General features: G+C 40.6%; 1 protein-coding gene and 2 long non-coding RNA genes across 11 annotated transcripts in view; 2 read left to right on the forward strand and 1 right to left on the reverse strand.

The window, feature by feature from the left end:
* Window positions 805-18,973, reverse strand: LOC110397520. The gene is made up of 3 exons (XR_002437825.1): window positions 17,602-18,973; window positions 9,126-9,216; window positions 805-890 (listed from the first exon to the last, which is right to left on the reverse strand). It is a non-coding gene; the product is annotated as an uncharacterized LOC110397520 (long non-coding RNA).
* On the forward strand, window positions 868-17,591 carry LOC110397518. Its single transcript, XR_002437823.1, has 4 exons — window positions 868-978; window positions 1,413-1,568; window positions 2,926-3,045; window positions 10,222-17,591. It is a non-coding gene; the product is annotated as an uncharacterized LOC110397518 (long non-coding RNA).
* Window positions 22,510-26,053, forward strand: part of RHBDD1 (rhomboid domain containing 1) — a 33,155-nt gene continuing 29,611 nt past the window's right edge. For 4 of the 9 annotated variants that reach the window (XM_021393891.1, XM_021393893.1, XM_021393890.1 and 1 more), the window contains exon 1: window positions 22,633-25,731. The gene's annotated coding sequence lies outside the window, so the exon portion shown is untranslated. The other 5 variants (XM_021393894.1, XM_021393889.1, XM_021393896.1 and 2 more) reach the window with 5 other exon arrangements.

The following is a 26,053-nucleotide window of genomic DNA, read 5'->3' on the forward strand; positions in this document are numbered from 1 at the left end:
CCGCCGGGGGCCGCGTCCGCATTGGTGCGGCCGCCTGTCAGTCACGGCGGCGGCGGGGAGGCGGGGCCGGTCGAGGCGAGGCGCGTAGTAAGGAGGCGTAGACGCCATTCGGCGGCGTGTTATTTATAACCAGCGGCGGCGGCCTCTGCAGTGTGGCGGGTTGGCTGCGCGAGGCGGAGAGGTGGCGGGCGGGCAGGCAGGCAGGCGGGGAGCCGCCCTCTTTCGCATCGCGCCAGGGCAGGTCCGAGCGCCGAGCCGGCCCGAGCGCCGCTGCGCCTCGGGAGCCGTTTCCGGCTCTTACGTGGCCTCGAACGCGGCTGCCCCTCATCTGCCATGCCCCGAATATCGCCGGGGAGTTTCGTCCCCACCGGGGCATGGAGCCCCGTGAGGCAGAAATGCCGGGTGGGGGTTCCCAGATGAGGGTTTTGGTTGTTTTTTTTTTTCCTTTCTCCGTAGCGTCGAGCAGGCGAGCCTATTTTCCCGCATCGTTCTGTGCTAAATTAAACGGAATAGTCAACGTGCTCTGCAGCTTAGAGGGCTGAAATGTGCTGCATGCATAACTCCATCGCCGAGTAGGAAACAAGTACTGCAAGCCAGCTCCGGGAGATGCGCTGCTCAATGCTGCCACCTGCAGGGCAGCTCTCGCGCTCCCGGTCCTCTCCATCACTCCGGGCAGATCCCAGCGTACGGTCTCCTTCTCCCTTCGCGCCATTTCTCCATATCACTCAGACTTCTCATGTCGTCACCGAGCTGGTAGTGTAGGAGCTCGTGGCTGTACAGCTGTCTGAGACTGCCACTTGCCAGCTTGAAATGGGAAGGTTCCCCCAACACGTTTGCACGCTCGTAGAGATCCGAGGGGACACAGGCCATAGTGCTAGGCCACCTTAAAACTGACACAAACCACAGCGTCATTTAAAGGCATCCACACAATGACAGATAGTAATGGAAGAGCAGAATCCACCTGGTGAGACCAAAGGAGTAAGCAGATAATAATCCATGCTATACCACTGGTGTATATCATCTCTTTCTTTCCTCCGCATGGTAGTTTGTCATGACAGAAACGAATGTTTGTATTGAAAATAAATCCATTCCACATACCTTGAGATGAAGCTTAACGACATCTTGAAACAAGATGATGGGAAGTTACTTCCCCATCAGGGCACCACAAGACAGACTTCTGCCATGGGGCAGAACTACAGTCACTACTGGGGCTGTGTTGCACTGTAAAGGAAGTGGTTCCTGTGACAAGAGGAGAGCTCCTAAACCTCCTTTCCCTGTCCCTCCACAGGCGTGGGAGCACACGTTTGTGCATGGAACACATGTGCAGTTTTAATTAGATATTTTGCACATAATAGGCAAGGCTATTAAGTAATAACTTCTGTGTGCTCTACCCTGTTCTTTGCCTTCCACAGGATCCTGATGCACGTGGCAAGCGATAGAGTACACAAGTGGAACGATCTCCTGATGGAGGATAAAATCCACCTGATGTGCAGTGTTGCACAAGGACATGGAGCTGAGCATGAAACTAGGAGGCAGTCCTGTCCACAGCATGTGGGCAGGCAGTGCATGTAAATATGCTGTTTATCTTGGGAACATTCTCTTCAACAGCAACATAACTGACCCAACAGATACATTGACTTTTGGTTGTTCTCGGCTGGTTTTCAAAGGGATCCACTGCATGTCCCAGAACAGTTTTCAAAGTTGACATACAGATTCACATATTTTGTCCAGTAGAACAGGCAATAACTAACACTTCTAGCATATTTTCAAACATGTTTTTTGGAGATAGCTTACATTATACCAGAGCACATCTCAGAATGACTGGGTTGTTGGTTTTTTTGCTCTTTGAGCTCCAAAGCTCTGAAACACCACAATTCTCGGTAAGGTAAGCATGCAAACCAGCAGACCGAGGAGAAGAATGTATCCTTGCTTTTTACATAAAGATATTCCCCCTGCTTCGACAGTGAACCTGTGAGAATTCAGGCTGCACAATTAACTTCAGAGGGGTTCACATGATAGAATATTCTGGCAGTAAATCAAGACAGGGTAAAGTGCAGCAAGCTGCTCAGGCCCTTGTCCACTTGGGCTGTGAACATCCCTAGGCATGAAGATCCCTCACTAGGCAACCTGCTCCAGCGGTGGACCTCCTCCACTGTAAGACAGACTTTTCTTATGTTTGAACAGAATTTTTGCTATTTTAGTCTGTGCCAGTTGCCACTGGGCATCACTGAGAAGAGCCCAGCCAGCCCTGCATCCCTCCCACCAGGTATTTTTTACACATTGACAGTTATAATCTGGCCCTTGTTCCAAGGCTGACTTCATCGCATATTTTATTTGTTTAAGCTCATTTGTAGTATTTACTTTTCTCTGCATTCAACAGTGAGGATGAAACTTCCATAACTCTTTCAAAAATAGCATAGTTGACTGTAAGCTAGTTAAATCATTACTTGAGTAAACAAGCTGTTTGATTTCTATTAAAGGAGTGGTAGTAATATCACGAGTATAGCAGAAACACAGAACAGCAGAACTTACATACCCAACTTCTACTGTCATCTCTTTGAGGCAAATCAAGCGCACTGATGGAATAGCTAATGACAGCTTTCAAGTGTATTACATTACAAGCAGTAAGCTTATCTGATAGCACTTGTACTTAACTATGTAACATAAATGAGAACAAAAAACATTTTAGTCATCTTTTCCATCTGTTGCTTATTAGAATTGTTTCTACAGTGTATTTTCTGCAGATTGGCCAGTACACACACAAAACAGTTTTACTGGTATCAACATACGGACAGAGTACATACACTAATTACACGAAATATTTAATTTGTTATAGTCATCAATTAACCAGCTCTTATCTTAAAAAAATACAGTGTTAATATGTATATATTTATTATCATCATTATTATTATTCTACCTCCTTAGGTGCCATTGTACCATTGTATGGCTCTGTTTAAAGAAGCAAGGAAAGATAAAACATCATTCCTATGCTTTCCATTTGGGAATCCAGCTATCCCACTGAAGGATCACTAAACTAACAGGAAGGTAAGCAATACTTTTGGATAATTCCCAAACTACACTGATTAACCTTCAGCTCTGCATCTATTATCTTTAGATTTCCGTCTTGTAATATGTTCTGAAAAGGTGTCAATGCTTCACAGACTTCTTTTTTGCTTTAATTCTTTTTCCTTCTCCACAGACAAAATTGCCTGGAGCATGAATTTCAAAAGCAAAGTTACAGAACCTTTTATCCAATTTATAATAATTTTTGTCTGTGCATGCCTTAAGGCAATGGTCTCAGGTGGCTTTTGACTGAGGGAGTGCCTAAGTCCACCTTTTTTTTTTTTTTTTAACCCCCCTGTAGCAAAGTCCATAGAGGATGTGAAAATCAAAGCCAAATAGGTGGTTTTGCCCATGGTTGCTTGAAGATAGCATAGAATCATTAGCTTGGAAAAGGCCTCTAAGATTATCTAGTCTAACCATCCACCTACCACCAATATTGCCCACTAAACCACGTTCTTTAGTACATTTACATGTTTCTTGAACACCTCCAGGGATGGTGACTCTACCACCTCCCTGGGCAGCCCATTCCAGTGCCTGACCTGGACTTGGTTCACAGGCTTTGCCTGTGATTCAGGCTTCCTCGAGCTTTCACTTGTGTGATAGGAACAAACTTAACTGCAGCATACTGATCGTAAATGGAAAATACTTTCTTAGTTTCTGGTCTTTCAAAGAATTACTATGGGCTTAAAGAGTTGCAGAAAAGTCTCATTACATTGTACTATGCTGTCTTTTTTATAAATGTAAATACATACAGGAAAAAGCAATTCTGACCTTATATATTCAATTCAGTGACAAACTGAGCTAACTACAACTACATTTGAATAAGATCTTAGAATTGTAAGAGGTATCCGTGTGAAAACATCAGTTCAATACTCTTATAGAGGTCAAAAAAAAACAAACAAGAACAAATACATCATTAGGAATTAAGAGGTAAAGGATAAAACAATTTTGTAAATGAATAAATCTGTTGTACACTTTGCCTTGGCCTACTATGGGAAATTCTACTTTCTAGTCTGGAAAACACTATTAAAGAATCGGAAAAGATAAGAATATGTGATAAAAGGTAGTTCAAGCTGAGTTAACAGCCTAAGATTTATCAGGCGGAAAAAAGAATGCCTTGGAAGTGATGTGACATATCTGCAAATATCGTTACTGGCGTGGAGAAGGTGAAAGAAGATTGATCGTTTCAAAACAGAAGATAAAAGACACAAAACAATAAGTTTTGAAACAAATATGAAGCCACTTCTTCAAATAAGGTCAGTGAACCCAGGAAATCATTGCTAAAGGATGCTGTGACTTGAAAAATCAGCAGATAGGTACCTGGAGAGAAGTCTGTCCATGCAATACAAAGATACCACATCCAGCTCCAAAACTGCACCAGATACAGATTGGCAGAAGCTGGGAGTTTTTTAGTTAAGCATCACTATTTATGGCAGTACTTGCCTATGCATCTACACAGCTGTTGGCCACTGTCAATAATACCAAGCCTAGATCAGCCTTGGTATTATTCAGCACTGACATGCTTATGCTTTTACAATGAACTTCACAGGTGTTTTGGTTGTTCCTATAGAGTTGCAGCTCTTCACATCTTCCATGTTTGAACTCACAACCTAACCAACAGTACGACAAAAATACTGCAAGAAATACTCCATTATTTTTGAGCCATTATTTGACTCAATTTGCTTTTAAAAAATTGCACCTTCAGTTGAGAGGGACCACAGAACAAGACCTTAGACTCAAACAGATAATGAAAATTCGTATGCATGACACACACAATAGAGAATACTAATCTAAGTGTATTGTAATTTTAAAAATCTTATTATTCCAGTGCTTCAGCTTTTTTCTAGTCAGGAAGCAAAACCTAGCCTCTACTTCCTAGACAAAATAAGTCCATCCCATCAGTAAGTGTGGTTTAGAAACTGATTACAGTATTAGACTAAATGTAATATCTTTTGAGATCACACTGGTGATACAGGAACTTTCATTGGACAAAGTGTCATTTGTTTTGCATATACTACTTACTGATTTTATGTTACAAAACATGGCCAGTGGAGCCCAACTTTCAGAAGGTTTTATCAGAGAAGAAACACTGAGATTACAAAGCACAAACTCAGCAGGATGCACTTCAGCAATCTTCTGGACATAGCATGGCACAGCATAAGAGGTTGTGTCAAGTCCAGACTCAGTAGCCTCTAGAGTGAGAGCACAGCAAGTACACATGCAGATATACCCTTCCATTTTTAAATGCTGCACGTTATCGTTCTCTACATTTTAGGAAACATACATTTATAAAGGGTGGTATTCATTCTACATTATTTAAACAGGGACATTTATGAATCTGCCAAATATTCCTTTGAGTTACTGTAGTAAGGAGTTTTTAAAAGATCTATCATACAGGGAATGATTCAAAGTACAAAGTAAATGACTTACTGAGAATCCCATACCTCTCCTAAACCATACTATCTGAGCAGTTTCTGGGATAAGACCCAGAAAATATCCACGAGCTTCTGTTTAATGCAAGCAGCAGTAATGTAGTAATTTCACTGAAAATACACTGCTTTTCATTACACCTTTCATGCAAAAAGCCTTTGTGCATGTGAATAATACCCTAAATATTGTAATCATGCTGCCTTCCATAGCAAATGGTCTTTCTAGGCTGAACCAAACTTATCACAGAGTCATCTAAACTGGACGCAGTAGTTATCAATCCTTATCTATTACACCCTCCTACCTGCTGATTTCTTCTCAGCCTTTCTAACCATTTCCCCCACAGCCTTATATCAGTGAGCAAGAAGTTGCATGGGAAATGCTTAGGCAGAAATCATCATCCAGAGGTGCAAAGGTGCACCTGCAGCTAAAGGGCATTAGTTGCAGTTTTTCAGAGCTCTTTTTAAACTTTAAGTATAAAACTACGGCATAACCACACTTAAGCACACTGATTACTACACTTCAGTTTGGACTGGTAGGAGGGTGAATAGAGGGGCGTGTCAAGCACTGAAAAATACTTATTTTCATATATGTCCACAAATGAACAAGTATATCTGCATGTACACACATTTTATCATGCAAAGGAAAGCACTGGAAGAACTTAGCTTCCATTTTCATGTTAAAATTAATGTTCTTACTAGTTCCAGAACTCAAAATTTTGACTCATCTCAGACAAAATGAAATTTAGGAAACCTTAGACAAAATCCAGTTGACAGTTTTGACTGTCACTTAAACCATTTTTTTCTTCATTACCACTACTCAAATCTTTCCTTTTCTAGCCTTTTCTAAATAGTCCAGCCCAAATCCATCAGATTCTCTCAATTACTAAGTGCAGATTTCCTGCATAGAATAAAAGGTACTACATGCCTTTAAAATGCTACCTCAGTAATTGCCACTGAAATGATATGTGCCAAATCAAACAGCCATTTTTGGGCACATCTCTGAAAAAACTGATTTCACCCTAATGGCAATAAATAGTCGCTACTTGGAACTTCATTACCATTATTCCTTCACTATGGTCATATTTAATTAACAGGCCATGAGCAAGTGTACTCTCAAAAATGTCTGCAGAACTGATTTCTGCAAATATTTAATAGACTCAGAAGAGGACACAGAGGAACCACTGCAGATACTCCTTCTTCATGGACCACATCTGTCAGTCTGTGAGAACACTAGGGACGTGCCAAGCGCATGGAACGGCACTGCATACCTGACTCCAAGCTTCCAAATGGCTTGATCACTCCAAAAAGACAGGATTAAGAGCATCAATCAGGTTCAAACTGATAAAACAGCTAATTGGGTGTAAATACTGGGTTTGGGGCGTTTGAAGATGAGCAACACCAAAACAATATGGATACGGGCGCATCAGCGGGACTCCAATCAATGGAAACCACATTGATGGGAGATTTAGTAATGGTAATAGCAATTTATTGTAATGCAAATGAGCAAGATAATCAAATGCACAGAAGTGTTAAGTTTATTTGCTTTCTTAAAACATAAAGAGGAAATAATGTTTTAAGATGCCTATTGCTTTAGAACTGCACAAGAAAATCAGACACTAGTCTATGAAAGCCAGCAGTTTAGACTTGTAGGGTAGAATTTCTAATAAAATTTTTAAAATTATTGAACAGTTGTACATAGATTACATTACTGAATAGTCTTAGAATTGGTTTATTATTTGTCTAAGATCTACTGAACCAGGCAGGTTCGAAAAGGATTGTGATAAAAATAATAGGGTTTGGTTTTCACCTTTAGTTTTCCATTTGAGATGGTCTGGATTAGAGATGGCTCTAGAAGTATCTTAAAAAGACCCAGTGTTTATCTTTAATGAGCAAGGCAGGCAACCTGAATGTATGCAACAAAAAGTTGCTTGCCAGACCAAAATATGAATGTTTATCCCTCAATAAAACTGCCCAGCAGTGCTGTTATATCATTTGTTTCTAGTAACTATTTTGAAGAACTGCTATTTAAACAGATAATGAAACTTCCTTCCAAAAATTGTCTTTCGAGATTTCTGAGAGCTTAATAATAGGGAAATATATGTTTCTTTCTGATTACCAGAAGCAAAAATAGGGAACAGCCTATCATCCAAGTCTTGATCTAGCTATAAAACAGTTATTGAGCTCATTTTATATATTTTCTTGTGTATCAGTTCAAACAGTTTTATTAGTAAACTGAGAAGATCCAAGATACTCCAGGACCAAGGTCAACTCAGTTTTTTTACAGTGAAAATATTCCAGCAGAAAGGAAAATGTAGTATATAGTGAAAGAAAAGGAAATAGTAACTTATGCACAAATGTTTATCTGGAAAAGATGTATTAGCTCAATTTAAAAAGTCTTTTAGGAGAAGAATGAGACACAAAGACAGACGATCAACTGAAAAACAAACATTACAAATCAAACATTTACCTGACTTCATTTTTTTTCAATTCTGACAGCTGCTTTATAAGACCTAAACCATGTCATGTGCAATTTACACAGCCTCTCTGAGGTTACAGAATTAGAACTGACAGGTTCTGCTATTCCTATCTGGGAGTTCTCGGGTTCTGTCATTCTTTCCTGTTTTTCAGCCATGGTCTGTAATCAACCTAGGACCTGCAGCTTAAATCCCAAAATTATAAATAAAAAATTCTGACAAAGCACAACAACATCAGATTTATCAAAAAATTAAGCCAAGTTATCTAAATTAAGTGGTATTAAATACATACCAGTCTCCTCAGTGCATATGACTAAATTAGAGAAAGCTATTTGTTGCCTTAATACCATATTCAGCATGATGTAGCTTATAAAAACAGAGCAGGATTTCCATCTTTTCCACTAATTTCTCCTAGAAATTTAAATTTAAAAACTGAGCTGGCAAGCCCATATTCTTCTTCTTAATTTTTCTTTTTAATTTGGTAAGCAAAAGACAGATCTTTTAAGAAATTGAGGTTGAATTCTGAGGTTTTTTTGTAATAGAGTGCCTGTGAAAATGCTGTTGAGTAAACTGGACTTTTCTAATTTGATTCTTTCACCATGCATTCACATAAAATCACACATACAAGTATTAAATAACAGCATTTAATACATATAACAAGATAAATACATGAATACAACATATTACTCTGGAGTTATTGCTATTAGGTGATTTTCTAATGCTGAAAATGATTTTGCCTCTCTTTGGCATGCACAGTGCTACAGCAAGTCCAACCAATTAACCGCTTCTGCTGACAAGCAGAAGGTCTCCATGCCTATTATCCTCTGCTAGCTTTTCCAACCACTTAATAAATTAATTCTTGGGGATGTTTTAGTTCATTTACATAAATACATCCTCCCCTCCTATTATGCTATTATATGCACTAGATTATTTTTTTCTACAAAGCACTACTGAGAATTGTTAGTAGCCAGCAGATATCAGAGAACATAATACCCTTCCATACCATCCACAAACACGTCTCAGAGCACCCTCTTCTCACAGCCTCCTTACACAGATTTACATGTTTGCATTCAGGCTGAAGGGACAGCAAGCTGCCGTTTGCCACCCAAGACATGAGACCAGATAAGGAGAGGAGGGTCTCAAAGTGGGCAATCCTTACCTTTTTGGTCTCTGGGTGTAGGCAACAAAACACTTGTCCACTGATGGATTTAGGCAGACTGAAAGGAATCAGCAGAGCCCAGTTGTGAAATCTGGGAAATCAAGACAATTATGAAACAGCTGGGCACTTGTGAAGTAGGTTTTTTCATTTGATTGACCTCCAGACCTTCCCTTCATGAGACTACAGTTCTATGAGGAGATGCACTGGAGCAGCAGGACCACACTCTTGACTTTGCATCTTGTATCAGAAAAAAGCCAAAGGCAAACTCTAAAACAAGGACTAAGTTGCAGAAGATGGACCTGAGGTTACACCCTGCAGAAATTTTATCTTTGCTCCTCTACTGGAGGTCCCTTATTTAAAGACCAGGCTTCAAATACCTATAGAGAAGCTTCACTTATTTTCTCATCCAACATCTCCATAAGTTTGGAGCACTTGTATTCCTCCAGCTGTTCACATCATTTCCGTATTTACTGCCTCCTGTTACATGCACAAAGCTAGTGCAAATAGCGTGAGGTAAAATAATATTTGACTTTATTCAGTACATTTTGCACCCTATCATTTCCTGGTTGTTACTGACAGCAGTCATAGAGGCTGCCTGCAGACACCCCTTCTGTGTCCACTTGTAGGTCCTCTGCTTGCTTTGTCATGCTGAAATCTTTAAGGATCATACAGTTTTCCAGTTTGAATATTTTTACCCCAGATAAAAACCTGACCATGCTACTAAGGATTTTCTGATTTATACAGATGCCTTGCTTGTTCCCTTTCATAGGATTAAGCTATGAGCGTGAATATAGTTGCCTGGCTGATTTGTCTGTTTCTTCTACTATTTCTAAAAATAGCACCCAGGAGATAGCAAAGGAATTGTGAATTTACACAGGGACAGGATACCTCTTGGGCTTTTTAATCCTTTAAAAATTATTTAGTGGTGATGACAGATTTGAGACTGACATCTCAATACAATTAAACCCTCAATTTATCCATGCTATCAGCAAGGCTCCAGTTATTGCAAGATTCTATAGCTATGGAGTTTGTTACTGTTAATCATTATTCTATAGGAAGGAATTAATTCAATCTCAGCTTCTATTGTTTCAAACAGATGTTTCTGGCCACACAATGACAAAGATCAACTTAAATACATGAGCAGAGTATAAATAATGTCTTCCTGAGTCTGCAGAACAACCTGAAAAAAAGTTAATGGAGAAGTCTGCTGCACCCTAATCGTCTCAAAGGGTTGTCAAGTCTGGAACTGAAAGATAAGTTAAAATGTTGCCTTCAGTAATTATTCCTATATGGAGAAATTCAGCAGAAACATCCAGCTTTTGTTCTTAACCTCCAGTCCAAAGCTGCCCATTTGGTGGAGAAATTAATAAAAAAAATTAATATCCCAGAGGAATTCATTCTTATTACAAAACGCTTTCATATTCAACTAACTTCAAATGTCTCCTTTTGACTTTAATTAAGCTACTGTAGATCCCATTTCTTTTGTTACTTTAGTGCAAACTAGGTATAAAACATAGGTCCAAATTGCTAAACAGCATTTAGCATTCTAGGCACCAGAGTCCTGTGTATATGTGCTACAGCAAAGTACACCTTCACCGATCAGCCACAGCCTGGCTTTGGTAGGAACTACTTGCACTACCTTACAGAGACCTCTAAAAATACAAGGTATTAATCATGCCTTCTTCCATCTGAACCTGGTGATTGCTACTGGCATCAGCAGTTCAGAATAAGAGTTAACCCATCAGTTGCTCTATAGGTGCTCTCTGTGAGGGGTGCAGTGATGAACTGGATTGTAATGTCTACTTCTGCCAACCAATTGGAGATCTACACAAAACAACTCGTGCCAACAAAGCAGCAAAACAGCAGGGATGCCTGTTCCATCCTTTGGAGTCTTGCAATTCATAGCTCTGACTTGTGCACAGCAGGCATCCAAAAGACAATATGCATACATGAAAAAGGTAAAGACCATGAGGCCTTAAGGCTTGCAAGTGAGGTTCTCTGTTAGAAGTACTTTCCTAGAAGTAGAGGCTTGTTAGGGGAAGTGGAGGACTACAGCTGGCTCTAGGGAAGCAGCTCTATATAGCCAAGACTTTTCTTCTACTGTACTTCCCATAGCAACAAAGAACAGAATACAAAAGAGTAAAATAGGAGTTGACAAACATAGAAAATACCCTAAAATTAGGCACAGAAATGTCTTGGCTCAAAGATACAGCCCACCCACCCAAACCACCTTGCCTTGTGGAGAGAACAGACCACTGAGTTCTGGGGCACTATGCTTTGTTTATAACATTTTATGTGGGTTTCCAGGTCATTATGGACACCATCATGGTCTTTCACTGTAGGAATACACAATTCCCACTGAAGTAACCTCACTGAGAGGAGGGTGAGCTGTACAATCTCAGAAATATGCCAACACTTTAGCATGCATTCCTTAGTCAGTACCAAGTTAGGTTATGTACAATAAATACTGCAAAGGGCATAGAAGCCCTGACCAACTCCTGGCTAAATCCCATCCCGCAGCTGCATTAAAGGAGAGTAAAATCAGTGGAATCAGCAATGAGTTTTATTTTGCACTGGTGCAATATTCACCAAGTGTCTTTAGTGCATAGTATAACAGGTAGATCTGTTGCTGGTGACCTTAATACTACTGATTACCATGCAGTTTGTTGAGCAAGCACTGTGCAAGTGAGCGAGTCAGAAGCACATCTTCTGAATAAAGATAACACCACATCAATATGTCATTATGTTAAGCTTACATTAATCCAAAAATATTTGTTAAACTAGAAGAAATTTATTTCATTTGCACCACGTGAGCCCTCTTCCTCTTCAGCATTAAGGCAAGTAATCTTTACAGAGCAATCTCATGATCAAAGACTGCAGAATCATACAAGCAACAAGAAAGTTAGGGTTTGCACTCATGCTTAATTTTAGTCCACTGAGTATTAGCCACTGGGACTACTGTCTCGAAGAGTGTTTCCTTCACAAAGCCAAAGATTTGCTATCGGTACCTGAACAGATGACTTTCAACATACAAGTGCTGATTTCAACAACTCTAATGTAATCACAAATAAAATCTTCTCTGCAGATTACTATTCCCAGGTCGTAATTTGTATACACAAAACTAATGGTCTAACGTGACCTAAATGGGGAATGCCACTTTCTGTTTGTTGAAAATGCAAATAGTTAAGGACCTTGAAAATAGTGGTTGCAGAGGTCACCTCACTGATCTGTTATCAAAGCTTGCATAATTAAGTGGATGCCACAGCCATTAACTTGCATATGGGTTTGAATATGTCAAAGCAGGCCAGCTTAATCTAAAGGTGAATTCAATAATGTTATGCTGAATTGCAGTCCACAAAGCCTATGATTAAGGGTCAGCACACCTGGCTTCTGATTTGATGTCAGCTGCTAACCTTTCTTTGACCTTACTCCCTGCAGACTTTCTAACTGACTATCACTATGGATATTTTACAATGTCATCCTGCTGATTCTCACAATGCAGCAAGAAATACCACGTAGCCTCGCCTTTACTAAGTTAATTTCAAAACCTTCTCAGTGTACTTGGAAAACTAGCATTTTAATTTCCTAAAACAGCAGTGAATTGTCATCTCACATAGGGAGGACTTGGACAGAAATTACAGGAAAGCTTATTTTTCCTTTTTCAAAATAACCAATCCATCCATTAGCCACTGTGATCTGTAGAATTTGCATGCTTTTCGTATCAGCACTGGTGACCAAAATTTATTCTTCCTGAGTGTAGCAGTGTGAAACAAACAGCAGAAAATTTTGCTTACGCTATGTAGGAAATCATTCACACTGCAGGAGATTTCCTACTTTACTGACTTTTATTGTTCTTCCATTTATTCATTTCCCTATACTTGGCAGGTTAGTGTCCCATTTCTTTTGTTGATAGACTGAAGCTTCATGCCCCTGAGTAGGACAGTCCAAAACTGCTCAAAAAAGGACAAAGTCTGGTATAACCTACAGCTGTATTATTCTTCATATAAAAGAATAATCTCTCTCAACTTGGCTTTCCCTTTGCATCAGAATATAATCTCCTCATCAGAAGCCATTCCTAATCTTAAATGGTTCTGTAAGCTCCATACCACCTGATTCTCCTTAAAAACAAACAAAAAGTTACAATTTAGAAAAGTGAACAGTGGATAATTACACCAGTAAACCACATTATTATATCATTTCCAAGAATGCAAAAGGAAGGCACCACAAGGATTTACTTCATATCAGGAAAAGATGCATGTAGAACTTGATATTTTAGGAACACCGACCAGTCAGAATACACGATGGAATAGTTTGCAGAATACTCACCTGTTATTTCATGTGAACAATATACTATAGACTGATTTACAGGAAAAAAAAAAAAAGTATTCCAAATAATGCAGTAGCATTCACATGTAGGCATTTTGTCTGTATTTAGGTTTGCAAAAGCCTCAAAAAGAATCTTATGCATTAAGATACACAATATGAAATGTCTCTTTTATATTACTAATTATCATCAACTCCCACCTTTCCTGCCACATACAGAGAAAATGGGGCTTAATTATGGAAGCTGGCAGCCCCATAATACATATAAACAGTATACCAGGAGACTCTGAAGCCATTTGATGTTCCTATTTCAATGAAGCAGTATAACAATTCTAGTTTGTACCTCCACTTGCACTGTACATATCAGTAGTAAATCTATACACAACTACATGCTGCATCACTGAATAACAGACAAAATCTATAGGGAAGCAGCTGAAACTAGTATGAATTTAGAGCTATACCTTCTACTGTGGGAGCTGCAAGTGCTGAGCAAGGACTGAGGTTGCTGTTTGCATGACAGACATTTCAGTGAGGCTTTATTTATGTCTTGGAGTCTGCATGTTTTGTTTGGGGGTCGTTCATAGCTGCCTTTCCAGTTACAGTTAGGCTCACTAAGGAAGGCATAATTTCCACGCCTCACTGGAGGACAGCTCAGATCTTCTAGGTCTGTGCAATCGTTCTATGAACCCTGCTAGCATGTGCAGGTGAAATTACTGATCTTCTTTTTCATGGTTCTGCACCCAGCAGGTGCAGGGACACAGTCTCCAACAATGGATAATGAGAAGCAGCTGAGGCAGAAAAGGGGCTGGCACAGCTACAGCCAGAGGGGGAAAATGGGGCTTCCCAATTCCCCAAGCAGAGCAACCCACAGTCCCTGGGGTGTCTAAGTCTCTGTCACAGCACCTTCTCCTCCCAGGGAGCCCCATGATGCTCCTGCTTGACTCTCAGGGCTTACTTCCTATGCAGTCTTCTCTTCCATCTTAACTCATTCCTCCAATCAACTCTTGCTCATCTTTATTTCCTTTTTTTCTTATCTATTGAAAAGAAAAGCAGCTGTCAAACAGACTTAGTCCAGTCCTGCGAAGGCTGACAGTTCCTTTTCTCTCTATTAATATTCTTAACCAAAATAGGCAAACCATCATTTAAAGTCCACCTGCTTCTCAAAACAGGGCTTACCACCTGTGCTGGCTCTCTACAAAAGAGCAAATGTAGTCCTACTTCATAGTCACCCCTGCTAGATTGCCTTTGCTACCCAGTCTATCCATCGCATTAGAAAAAAACTACTCAAAGCAAAAGGACTTTTCACATAAGGCAAAGAGAAGGTAAAGACATTTGCTGGATGTGATGCCGTCATTGTCTCCTATTTCCTATCCATAATGTAAGCCTTCTATTAGCATTAGTAACCATGTATGCACAAAGTACACATTGCACTTGCTTCCTATGCAGGTTCTCACTGGCACATACAGCAGCCTCATTTTGCTTGTGTGGAACTTTCATATTTTTCCCGATTATGAGTCCCAACAGCCCAGATTGATAGCAGACCCAGCTGTCCGTTATAATTACATTTTAATGACTTAGGATGGTTGTTTGCATTTTGGCAACTTGTTTAATAGTGATGACATTTAAATTGTCACAACTAGGCTTCAAAGTTATCAATTTATTAGATGATCAGGAAACTTCACACCTATTGTGGTGCAGTATTTTGGCTGCAAACTCAGTTATCCATCAGCACACTGATTTATGTAATGAAGGTTATTTCATAGGGATATGCTTTAGTTAATTCAACCCCTAAATGCAGGAACTTGCACAAATTAAGAAGGTTCTGCTTACTTGTTTACTATTTGTACAGATTGACAGATACTCTAAAAACAGACATTGTGTTTCGTCTTCTCGTACTTTCTTTATTTCAGCGTACTCTTGTGTATATTCTGAAATCATGTGGTTCCTTCAGAGAAACTTTCACACACCAACAGATATACTCAAATACTGCACAGATTATGTACTTGGAAGGTTGTTTTTTTTTTTTTTTTTGCTATCTCACCTCCCCCAACCTAATACTGCATTAAGAAGGTGTCCAACTTCTTATACAACACTAGAAGTTGTGAATAGCAGAAAAATTAACCCTGATTTCCTGTTCTAAATATCCAGTTCAACCAAAACACATAGTTCCACCAGCACATTCCCAACGCATCACTTGGCTACTCCCTCCCAGCTTCCCGTTTCCAACCTAATGGTTTCAAGTCTCTCTGATGACTCCTGACCAGCTACCTGGAAGAGAAACACTATGTGGTGTGGGCCTGTAAAGCTGTGTCCTTGCTCACAAAGCTGCTCACGCACTGACCATCACGACCACTGCATGCGGGAGCCACAGGGAGCTGCAGAAAGTGGTGGTGCAGCCCTTGAGCAATGCACAGAACTGGCAGATGCAACTGAAACGGGTTCATTGATTCAGAAATTAACGTGAGAGGCTAACACATAGGTAGAACTGAAACATATTCATTTCTTCAGAAAACAAAATTAAATATATGTTCATATATGGCTGATGATTGATACAAACATAGGTATGTCAGTCATCCCTGAGGACAGCAATGCTGGCAGGGGCAGGAGCACTTGCTGCCAAGTTCCCAGTATCACAAATGCCACCACTGGAAGGTACCATGTGCGTGCAAGCTCATGTCTTTTGAGCTCCAACCTACTTCAGGGACATAGCCTGTGAAGAGGATCTGCCAAAAATCTTTCTTTAGAGAGGACTGTCTTTAATACATGAATGGTGAAAAATTCTAATAAACATACTTCTCTTTACACTTTTGACTGACTTCTCTCCCTTATCATGGGCATTACCTTGAAGCAAGTAATCATTAAGTAAATAGATCTAGAAGAGAAGTCATTTCAAGTACAGATTTCTTCCGCTAAATTCCCTCGAGTGCCCACTCTGTAGCCCTTGGGCAAAATCCAGCAATAATTTATCTCAAGAAGAGGCCAATGCTCATTAATCAAGCAAAGGCCTGGCTGAAATCTTCACAAGTGGCTGTGGAGAATGCTGAGTCACCTCGTTACAACTGATCTAGGTACTTCACAATGCCGAAAGTCAAAAAGGTGCCAGAGACCATTATTTTACAGATGGAAAGCCAGTAAAGAAAACAAGGAAAGTAATTAAAAATATATTTCTCAAGTGCATTGGACAGAAATCAAAATTAAAAAACAATGAATAACCAAAGTAAATGTGACAGGTAGCAGAAAAATACATATTACACAGCTGCTGAAAGAAAAAGCTGTAAATATGCCCACGTGTATTTTGGTAGAAGAGGAAGAGATTCCCAGGGGAATTCCCAAGGAAATCCTTGGGCTCTTCAGGAAGTAGGAAGGTTTGTCTCCCTGGAACACCTGAAAAACCTGCCCTTCTACCTAGAAAGCAGGAAGATCCCCAGAAACCTGAACAAGTTCACATCAGCACCCACGCAGAAGGCCATGCACTATCTTTATTTCCTTGTTGAAACTCATTCCATACCAATGACATGCTCTCCACCACAGCCTTTACTTTGATCCAGAGATGGCCTTTGAGGCATGAGATTCCTGCTTTCAAGATGGTCTGTGGGACAGGTAATACAGCTCCGGGCTGCGCTGCCTGTTTGTGCTTAGAGCTTCATTGCCTGCTCTGCGCAGGATGATGTGAGCCCTGCCACCTCCAGCTCCTAGAGACAGCCCCAACCGAGTCCCAAGCCTCAACCCTTCTGATTTTGTTAGAGGAGACTAGAAACCTCAATCAGTAGATGGGTGACAGGCAATCATTTCTAATAAAGCAAAAAGTGATCTACAGGAGGACAGCAGCCTCTTTGGGTGTTGAAGCTGTTTGTACAGTGACTGCATCACAGCAGGCCATTTCTCAGCCTCAGCTGCACACCATGAGAGGCAGGCACAGGTACAATACTGAGTATCTCCCACTGCTCTTCTAGGTCTAGAAAATTTCTACCCATATTTGCTGGTTCTGCCAACAAGCAGCACTACCCACTTCTGCCTCTGTCCTTATAACATTATGGCTACAGCAGCAGTACCACAAAAAGAGGGGTGAAACTTGCTGTTAGAAACCAACCTAAATACGAAAACCTACTTCCTACACACACACAAGAGAAAGGATCACCTCCAGTAGACTCACCTACTATTGCCACTCTGCTGCTGTGTGCAAATTCCAGGATGCTCCAAAGTTGATCAAGAAAAACCTCCCTCAATTCGTATTTAACCTTGAAGTCTACTGTTTCTATTCCAAAGCTGAATAAGGCCTTGTGTGCCTGAAAGCTTCTCCACTTTTTTCTTATCTTTCAGCTGATCAAATAAAATACATTATGTTTGCCAGAAAATGCTAGGCAAGACTGAAATTTCTCTTGACTGGAATCTGATAGCTACAACCTACAAAAACAATGCAACTCTCTGGTTTGGTAATATTCAATAGCTTTACAGTATTTGATTATAATTCTAACAATATTGCCTATGTCAAAAAGATTTAAACGGACGATAAAGCCAATTCAATCTTCATTTCATATACATTGTACCTATATACTGTAGCTTTATAGTTTCTGCTGAATGGTTTAAAAGCTGAACCAAGGAAAAAGGAAAGATCCATGACTGATATTAAATGGGGATCCTGGGCAGTGGGTGTGGGGATGCAGGTGGGGCTGGTTAGGGTAATTGAGGCCTATGGGTGCACTTCCCGTGACTTAAAGACAATTCTAGAAAATTAAAAGCAAACCAAAACAAGGAAATGAGCAAATCCCAATTCAGTTATAAACATAATATAATTTAAGGCCAGGCAGGATGCGGCTCTGGGCAGCCTGGTCTAGCGATTGGCAACCCTGCACACAGCAGGGGGGTTGAAACTAGATGATCGTTATGGTCCTTTTCAACCCAAGCCATTCTATGATTCTATGATAATACTCAGGGGATTCAAGCTTCCAAGGGAAATACAGTTTTTTTGAGTGTACAAAATTAGAAATAAGAAAGACTGAGTCAAGAGGTAAAAGTTTAAATCATCTTTCAGAGACCAAAAGGTAGCAGCCACTCTTCTCAATGCTTCCTCAACCTCTCTGCAGGGGACACGCTGTATGGATAGATATGGTGAGTGTACATGCTGTAGAACTGACATTAGTATCAACAGATAAAAGCACGAAGAACACAATTTCTCTGCCTATATCCATGAGAATACAGAGTGGGAAAATACTTCCAAAAAGAGGCTTACTGTAATTTCTGGAGAAATTCCTTTACTATCTTTGACAAATCCTTCTTTGCAAGGAGTGCCAGATGAAGCCTTTCAGCATTGCCTCCGGATTAGCTCAACTTTCAGAGCTGGGAACCTGAGAGTACTAAAAATTGATGTTCCCTTGCCCTGGGGGAACACTTCGCTCCAATTGTCCTTGCACTGTGCAGGCCAGCAGAACACACGAGAACATTACCAGATGACTGATGCAGCCTTGCTACAAAGCAGTTAAAATTTCATAAAAATCTAAAATTGGGTTAGAACCCATGTTTTCACAAAAAAAAAAAAAAAAAAAGGCAAACAAAAAACCCCACAGTATATGAATGCTTTACAGAAATGGGAAATAATCACAACATTTTCACAGCTACAGTATTAACAAAAACTCTCTGCCAGCAGCAGAATATAACTTTATTTTGCAATTCATAGCATTTATGAATGATGAGATGTAAATTATGTTGCCACTGAAAAAAGAACTGTATTCAATGGGATACTTTCTGCCCATAGAATTATTACGCTTAACAACGCTCAGACTGTTTTGTTAATGATTATTAAGATTCCTGTGGTCAAGTAAAATGAAGAAAAATGCTTGCATACTCATTACATGTTTTTAAATCAATTTTAAGTGATAGCAGGTTTCTATCTTAGTGTTCCATAACCAATGAGCATTTGTATTATAGTTTGTTTCCACCAGTGACCTTGAGTTATATTCTCTTTGGTTTTGAGACCTTTTTTTAGAAGGCTCTTTAGTTGAGTAGAGAGAGCATCTGGTACCACCCTCCCAGCATATTTTACACATTCATTTCCTTAATGTTGTCTTTTGGTTTATTCTGTTCTCCATTGCTGACATACAACAGGTTAGGACTTTGAGGATGAAAATGCTTTGGTTTAACTGGTTCCTCAATGCAGTGTAAGTATCAACTTAAGCAGGAGGTGACTAGATGATCAAAAGCTGCTTTGGCTGTGAGCATAATGAAACCTTTTTGATGTTAGCCCATTTCTGCCAGCCCGTGTTCAAACTAATAGACTACTTTATTTTTCAACAGAATTTCTTCTTTTCCTTCTGGCAGAATACGTGAACAAGAACCTCCAGGATATATTCCTTTTTATCACTACAAGCTGGAAACAAAGAATCTACGATCTTCATTATGAAGGTACTGTTAATGATGGTGACAGCTGAACTTGGACAAAGTACATAACCACCTAAGGAAAAGCTACTACGAGTGGGCTGTGTGACAAATTCAAAGTTAGTTTCACATCAAAGACTCAAAAAAATTAAGCCCCGAATTCACACAAAACACGTATTATCATATATTTCCATATCTATCTCTCAGAATGGCTTGCCTCCACAATTTCCAAAGCATTAAGTTATTTTCAGATCAGAATGGTAGCAGAGGTAAAACAGTTGTATATAAACTAATTATGTATTCAAATAAATCCTTAAATCATCAATATTATGTCAGTTTTCTGACAGATGCATTGTGTCCTAGTGTATCAAACTTTGGGTTAGTATTTCTTCTACTGTTTGTAAATACCACTATATACTGACTGTCCAGGAAAGCCGCACTTCCTTTACTGTAACTGTGCTTATACATTCTTGTAACATTTCTGAGCTAGTCCTGTCTAGTTCCTTCAAGATCAACATCAACAGTGTTTCAATTATGCTATCAAATTTCCAGCATTAATTAAAAAAAAAATCTTCAGATATGGATTTAATCAGTATCCATGCATTCCATAGCAAGCTGTTCCTTCCCAATTATTTCATGAGGAAAAACCTCAGCATATACATCAGAAAAATGAGATCTGCTCTACTGCCTCTAAAACCTGTTTAAACCTTGTGCCGTTAAGCAAGAGAAAGATCTCAATGTCACTTTTTTATTATTGGTCAACATATGACTAAGCTGTATGTTTACAGTGATAATAGGTGTAATATAAATATTTACATGGATTATATAGTTAGCAGTAAGGCGTAAGCAGCCTTAACTGAATGCGTCACTGCTGTGCTAACTGTACATGGGACATGAAAATGATATTTTTATTTCTTATTTTCTTTCAAAGTACTGAATTCTCTTTTTAATCAGCTCAGGCATATATAGGAAACAGAAACTATACTGTTACTAGCTGCATAAATGGACAGTGAAATTGTCATATGTGTCGTACTTTTTAGGTGCCAGCTCTTCAACCTAGCCAAATTGCTCTTCTTACTCAAAAACATCTTTCAGGGAATCTTAAGAACAACTGAGTGATCTTGTGTATGGGAAACATATAAGCATGGCTAAAGAAATCAATGTCATCATTTTTTTAAATTGTCCATACAGAAGTTGTAGCGTGTAAAACAGTATTTTCTATTTTTTTAATAAGAAAAATGAACTTTCAGACAAGAAGGTGAAAGAAATCCATGAGGTAAATAGGGGTTCAGAGAAAGAGCAGCAGGGCTTTTATTTCCTAAATGTATATATATATATATATATATATATACAGCTATTTATGTAAGTAAAAAGTAATACAAATGTTCTGTTGGGTTTTTTTTAGCAAATTTTTTGAAAATGTGAAAAAAAAAAACCTTAATGCAGTATCAAATCCCGCACTTGGCTATTAAGTACAAGAACATATATGGCCCATTAATCACAGCACCTGAATGCATCATTAATTTACTTAACCTTAGCCTACAATTGTTCCCGTGACTCCTATTATTTGGGCCCTATCAAAAATCTAAGATAGAAAATATATGATTGAACAGGTTAACACAGGATGTTAAAAATCCAGATCTTCTAGGTCCCAGAAAGCCACGACCTCAAGACTTGTACATCCAGTAATAAGATCTGAGCCTACACTCAGGCAATAAATACAACAACATTAAGAATTGCAGACTGGAATTACGACTGCGTGAAATTAGAGTCGGCTATTACAGAAAATGGTGCCAATTATGGAAAACCTGGTGTATGTTAGAAAATCTATCAGTCTGGCATTCCTAACTCCCACATCCTGTGATTTCTATGAATTATGATGATTAGCATTAATTGAGGTAACAGATCTCAATGTGCCAAAAGTAAAGAGTTTAAGATACGGCGTCTAAATGGTGGCACGCTGAATCTGCCCTCCTCTTTTGGCTTCGGTTCATTCTTGGAAGAGAGGAGTACGCTGAAGTTGCTTGTTTTGGCACAGCCTGCTCCTCTGACTTGATCCCCGCCCTGTTTCTAGGAACTCAGCCCCTTTCATGCCTGCCAGTCTGCTGAGCCGTGCGCTGTTTTTGGAAGGGCAGAATACAATTTTCATATAAATTCTATGACATACTCGTGCAAATTGCCAAAATGTTCTATGAAACCTAAGTGCAACCTAACTGACAGCAAAATAGGGCCGTTTACAAGTAGCTTTGGCTACGGACTTTGTATGATTCATTTCTCGTCACATACTTGCACCACCAGCCTGCCAACCTTTGCGATAACCTATTATTAAAGGCACGTATAATTTGCTCAGCGCGTTCCTTGCTGAACATTAGTAACAAAGCCTGCGGCCCCGCTGCCCGCAGCGAACGTCGGGAACGATGCTGAACAGAGCGACTCGTACTCCACACGAATTCAAGGGATGTGTTCACCTCAGTGTCTTCAGTCCTTGAATAAAAAGTTGAAGTAGTTGAACTGTTCGACTTACACTCATTACAGACCCTTTCGTCGCCGTGCTTCAGTTCACCTGAGCCCCCTTTGCCCCCCGGCTCTAAATTAGTCTCAGCGCCAATACAACAGCCCAAAGCTGCCGCCGCCGCCGCCGCCTTCCCGCTGCTGGGAGCGATGGCGCGGGGCGGAGCCCCTTCCTGCGCGTGCGCAGCTGAGGCGAGCGCCGCGGGCGGGTCTCGAATCCGCGGCCTGGAGACCGCGTCACGTGGTGTGGCGTCGGGGTTGGGGCGCCGCTGCGCAGAGAACGTGAGTGCTGGGGCGGGGCGGGGCGGGGCAGGACAGGGGGAGGGGGCGTTCGCGCTGCTGTCTGGCGGGGGACGTGTCCCGCTGCCCCCTCGCTCGCCCCGCAGGCCTGGGCCGTTCGCCGAAGGGGCGGCGCGGCGCTGCCTCCGAGTCGTCCTCTTGCTCTTCCTCGTTCAGCGAGCGAGGAGCCGTCGGCGCTTGCTTGTACGGGGCTCGCCCGGCGGTGATTGGCCTCGTAGGCCCTCCCACGCGTCCTCTCCATCCGGGGGGTTCCCCGTGCAAGCCCGGGCGGCCGCTGCGCGCGGCCTCACCCGCTGTTAGCGGCGAGCGAAGCGAGTTTCGGGCTCTGTGTTTCACAACGCGTAGCGCTCCCCCCCCCCTTATCCCGTCTCTGTAAGGTTTTGTTCAGGGGAACGCTCGTGTGGTGCGGTGGTGTGGGAGAGGAGCGCTGCGGAGCGCCGTGCCAGGCCCTGATAGGGCCTATCTGTCGTACCCAGCTCCTCCCACTGCGCTGCGGGAGCGGCTTTGTTTCCTATGATCTTGGCAACATTTATAAAAATAACTGTTGTTTGGGTTTTTTTTTTTTTTTTACTTTTTACCAGAACTGTATCCACTCTTTTCCTTAAAAAGTGAGATGGTTAAGAAAAGAAACAACAGCCTGCTGGTTACCTGCGTGAAGGGCAAAGCAGAGACAAATGTCGCAGCGATATCTTGAAGATACTAAGAATTGTTTGTGTCAGTGGGCAGTTTAAGTAATTCCAAAGTTTGTTTTGTTGCGTTCAGTGCTACCTGAGCTGGTCTGTCTGCCTGAGATCGCCTGGTGATGTCCCTGCAGCTGCACTTGCTTGGTTCAGAGAGGCCTGAGGTCTTGTCAGGAGTTAGCACCAATAGTGAGGAGCATGTGCTTACGAATTGTGTACTTGGCCGTTGTGACATCAAATTGCCTTTGTCTTCCCCCTGCAAACTGTGGGCAGGGTAGGCTTTCCTTTGTGGCCGTATGGATGAGGAATGCTCAGCCCATAAGGGCACTCATGCTTCACGCTTCTGGAGGAGTCAGGGACGTGCTGATTGTTTCATTTTAATTACATAGCACAATTCTTGAGATAAACAAGGGAGGATGTTTCTCTGCTGTAATGACACAGTTTTAGCATTATACTGATGTGAGAATTGCAGTCAAGTACAAACAGAATCCCGACCTTAACAAAAGTAATTAAACATCTGTGAAACTAAGAATCTAGCTGTGGCCTAATCTGAAATCTACTTTTGTTCTGATATGGAGGTATAGATATCTGTATATATTTACAACTGACACCCCTTCACCAGTCCAGTCATACAGCTGTCAATATTTACAATGGCTCCCTTCACTTATGTACCTTAGCAATGTATAGATGTATCTTAGCTGTTTGAAGGGTAGTTACTTATTATCAGTTATAAGACAGGATAGTAGAAACATTTATCAAATCTTGTGTTGTTTTGTTCCTGCAAAACAGGGAGGAAGCTTAATATGTCCATTGTTTTCCCCTAGAAGGATGTTTTGATGGTCTGTAATTCTGACTGGCTTATCACAGAGGTTCAAAAAGAGCTGACGTTTCAAAGAGATTATCTGCTTATTTGTTTTTCTTCCTAGCTCGATCAAAAATGCTTCATCTGTTTGACAACATATGGCATATAAATCTAGAAATACAGAGAAAACAATCGCTGTGTTGCTTTTAGGATTTCTAAGTGATGAAACCAACAGCAGCACATGACTGCCACGTGGCTCCTGTGTGCATTATGAACAGATTTTTTATAATGAAGGAAGTGAACTTGATTTCTAAGGAGAGTTACTAAAATGTGGTCTTCCATAAAAATCTGTAAAGGTTTCTGCTCTTTTTTGCTCTACACTAAAATTGTAGCAGAATTGCTATTCTATGAATTTATGTAAGCCATAACAACTCTTTTTGGTGGTAATCCTGAAGTATTCTTTCTGGCTACAATAATCTATACCCATGAAAAGGGGGTGTGTGCATAAATATATTTCTCTGTATGTATAGATACACCCATGAGTAGGCAATATCTAATTAAAAAGTATTAGGTTGTTCCATTCGGGGAGCTGATTTATATTGCACTATGAAAAGTGATGTGACCTTTGTCTCCAGAGGAGGAAATAGTGAATCTTATTAATATATGCATTACCTGTAAATCCTTTTCACCATAGATCAGGCCTTGGTTTTGAGGCACAAGAGCATAGTGTCTATTCCCACAGTGGCTGCTTATGAAGGCTAATGTACAGACAGAACGATCGGGAAGGAATGAGTTCAGTGGTAGACACAGCATTTTATGCAGTCACTTTATTTAATGTTTCAAAGCTTGTTGTAACTGACAGCCGTGGCTGACCTTTTCCTTGCATACATAAAAGCAGGATGGTTCACTGCGTATAAAATGTTTGCGCTTCTTCTTGCATTTATTTGTTCTTTTGTTTATTCTGCCTTCCTTGGTCCCCTTCAAAGTTTGAGGCCAATAACAAGTGCAGTTTGCTGATGCTTCCTTTGTAGGACTCCTTTTGCCTTAAAATCACAGTTTGTTTTGTTGTTTGCTTGTACTGAGTTTGTATCTTCATGGGTGAATGGTGTGGGTCTGTTGGGCTTTATCTGCAGTCTGAAACAGTTCACGCTCAGAATCTGATGTTCACCCTTTTCATCCTTTACGTGTTTCAAGTGGTGTGGTGTAGTTTGGGTTTTTTGTTTTTAATTTGATCTAGCTTCAGTCTGGATCTGTGGGCTGAATGCTCAGTGTTTTTGTTTTTTTTTTCCTCCTGGAGTGCTTCTCCTCCTCCTCCTGCTTTAGTTTCATCTGAAAAGAGAAGAAAACAGTTTGTGGCCACTCCGGAGAACTGCAGCGAAGTCAGTGCAAGCAATGGAGAGGTTCACATCAAAATCACACTCCTAATCCAAAGTGAATGACTAACCTTGGGATTTCTTCTGTCAGCAGAGGGTTATGTAGTGCTGAGGTTCCTCCGGTACAAAGCATTTCTGGAAGGCACGAGGATGACAGGCCTTCTGAAGAGTGGGATGTGCCATGCGGGTAGATCACAGCTGCACTTACCCTCAGTGGAAATGAGATGCATTTCTCTTGTCTGTTTGTAAGTCTAGGCTTACCTCACAGTACGGTTTTTGAGGAGAAGGGTGATGGGCTGGGTTTTGTTTCCTATCAACTGAATCACAATTTTAGAGCAGAACTTTTAGGAGTTTGGGTGGAAATGGGGGTTTAAGGAGATTCTTCAACTTCAAACTGCAGCTGTAGTAGGAAAAGACAGTAACATTTCACTTGAACTAGTATTTACTAAAATACTTAACAGCATGATTTTTCAGTAATCTGAAGTCATCATATTTTACAGCTGTGAAGCCAGCAAGGGGGTTTGTCACAGTAAGAAGAAAAGCTTGCGTGCTTTGCACTTGGTTAGT

Source organism: Numida meleagris, chromosome 4 (genome assembly GCF_002078875.1).
Source record: "Numida meleagris isolate 19003 breed g44 Domestic line chromosome 4, NumMel1.0, whole genome shotgun sequence".
Classification (NCBI taxonomy): Eukaryota; Metazoa; Chordata; class Aves; order Galliformes; family Numididae; genus Numida; species Numida meleagris.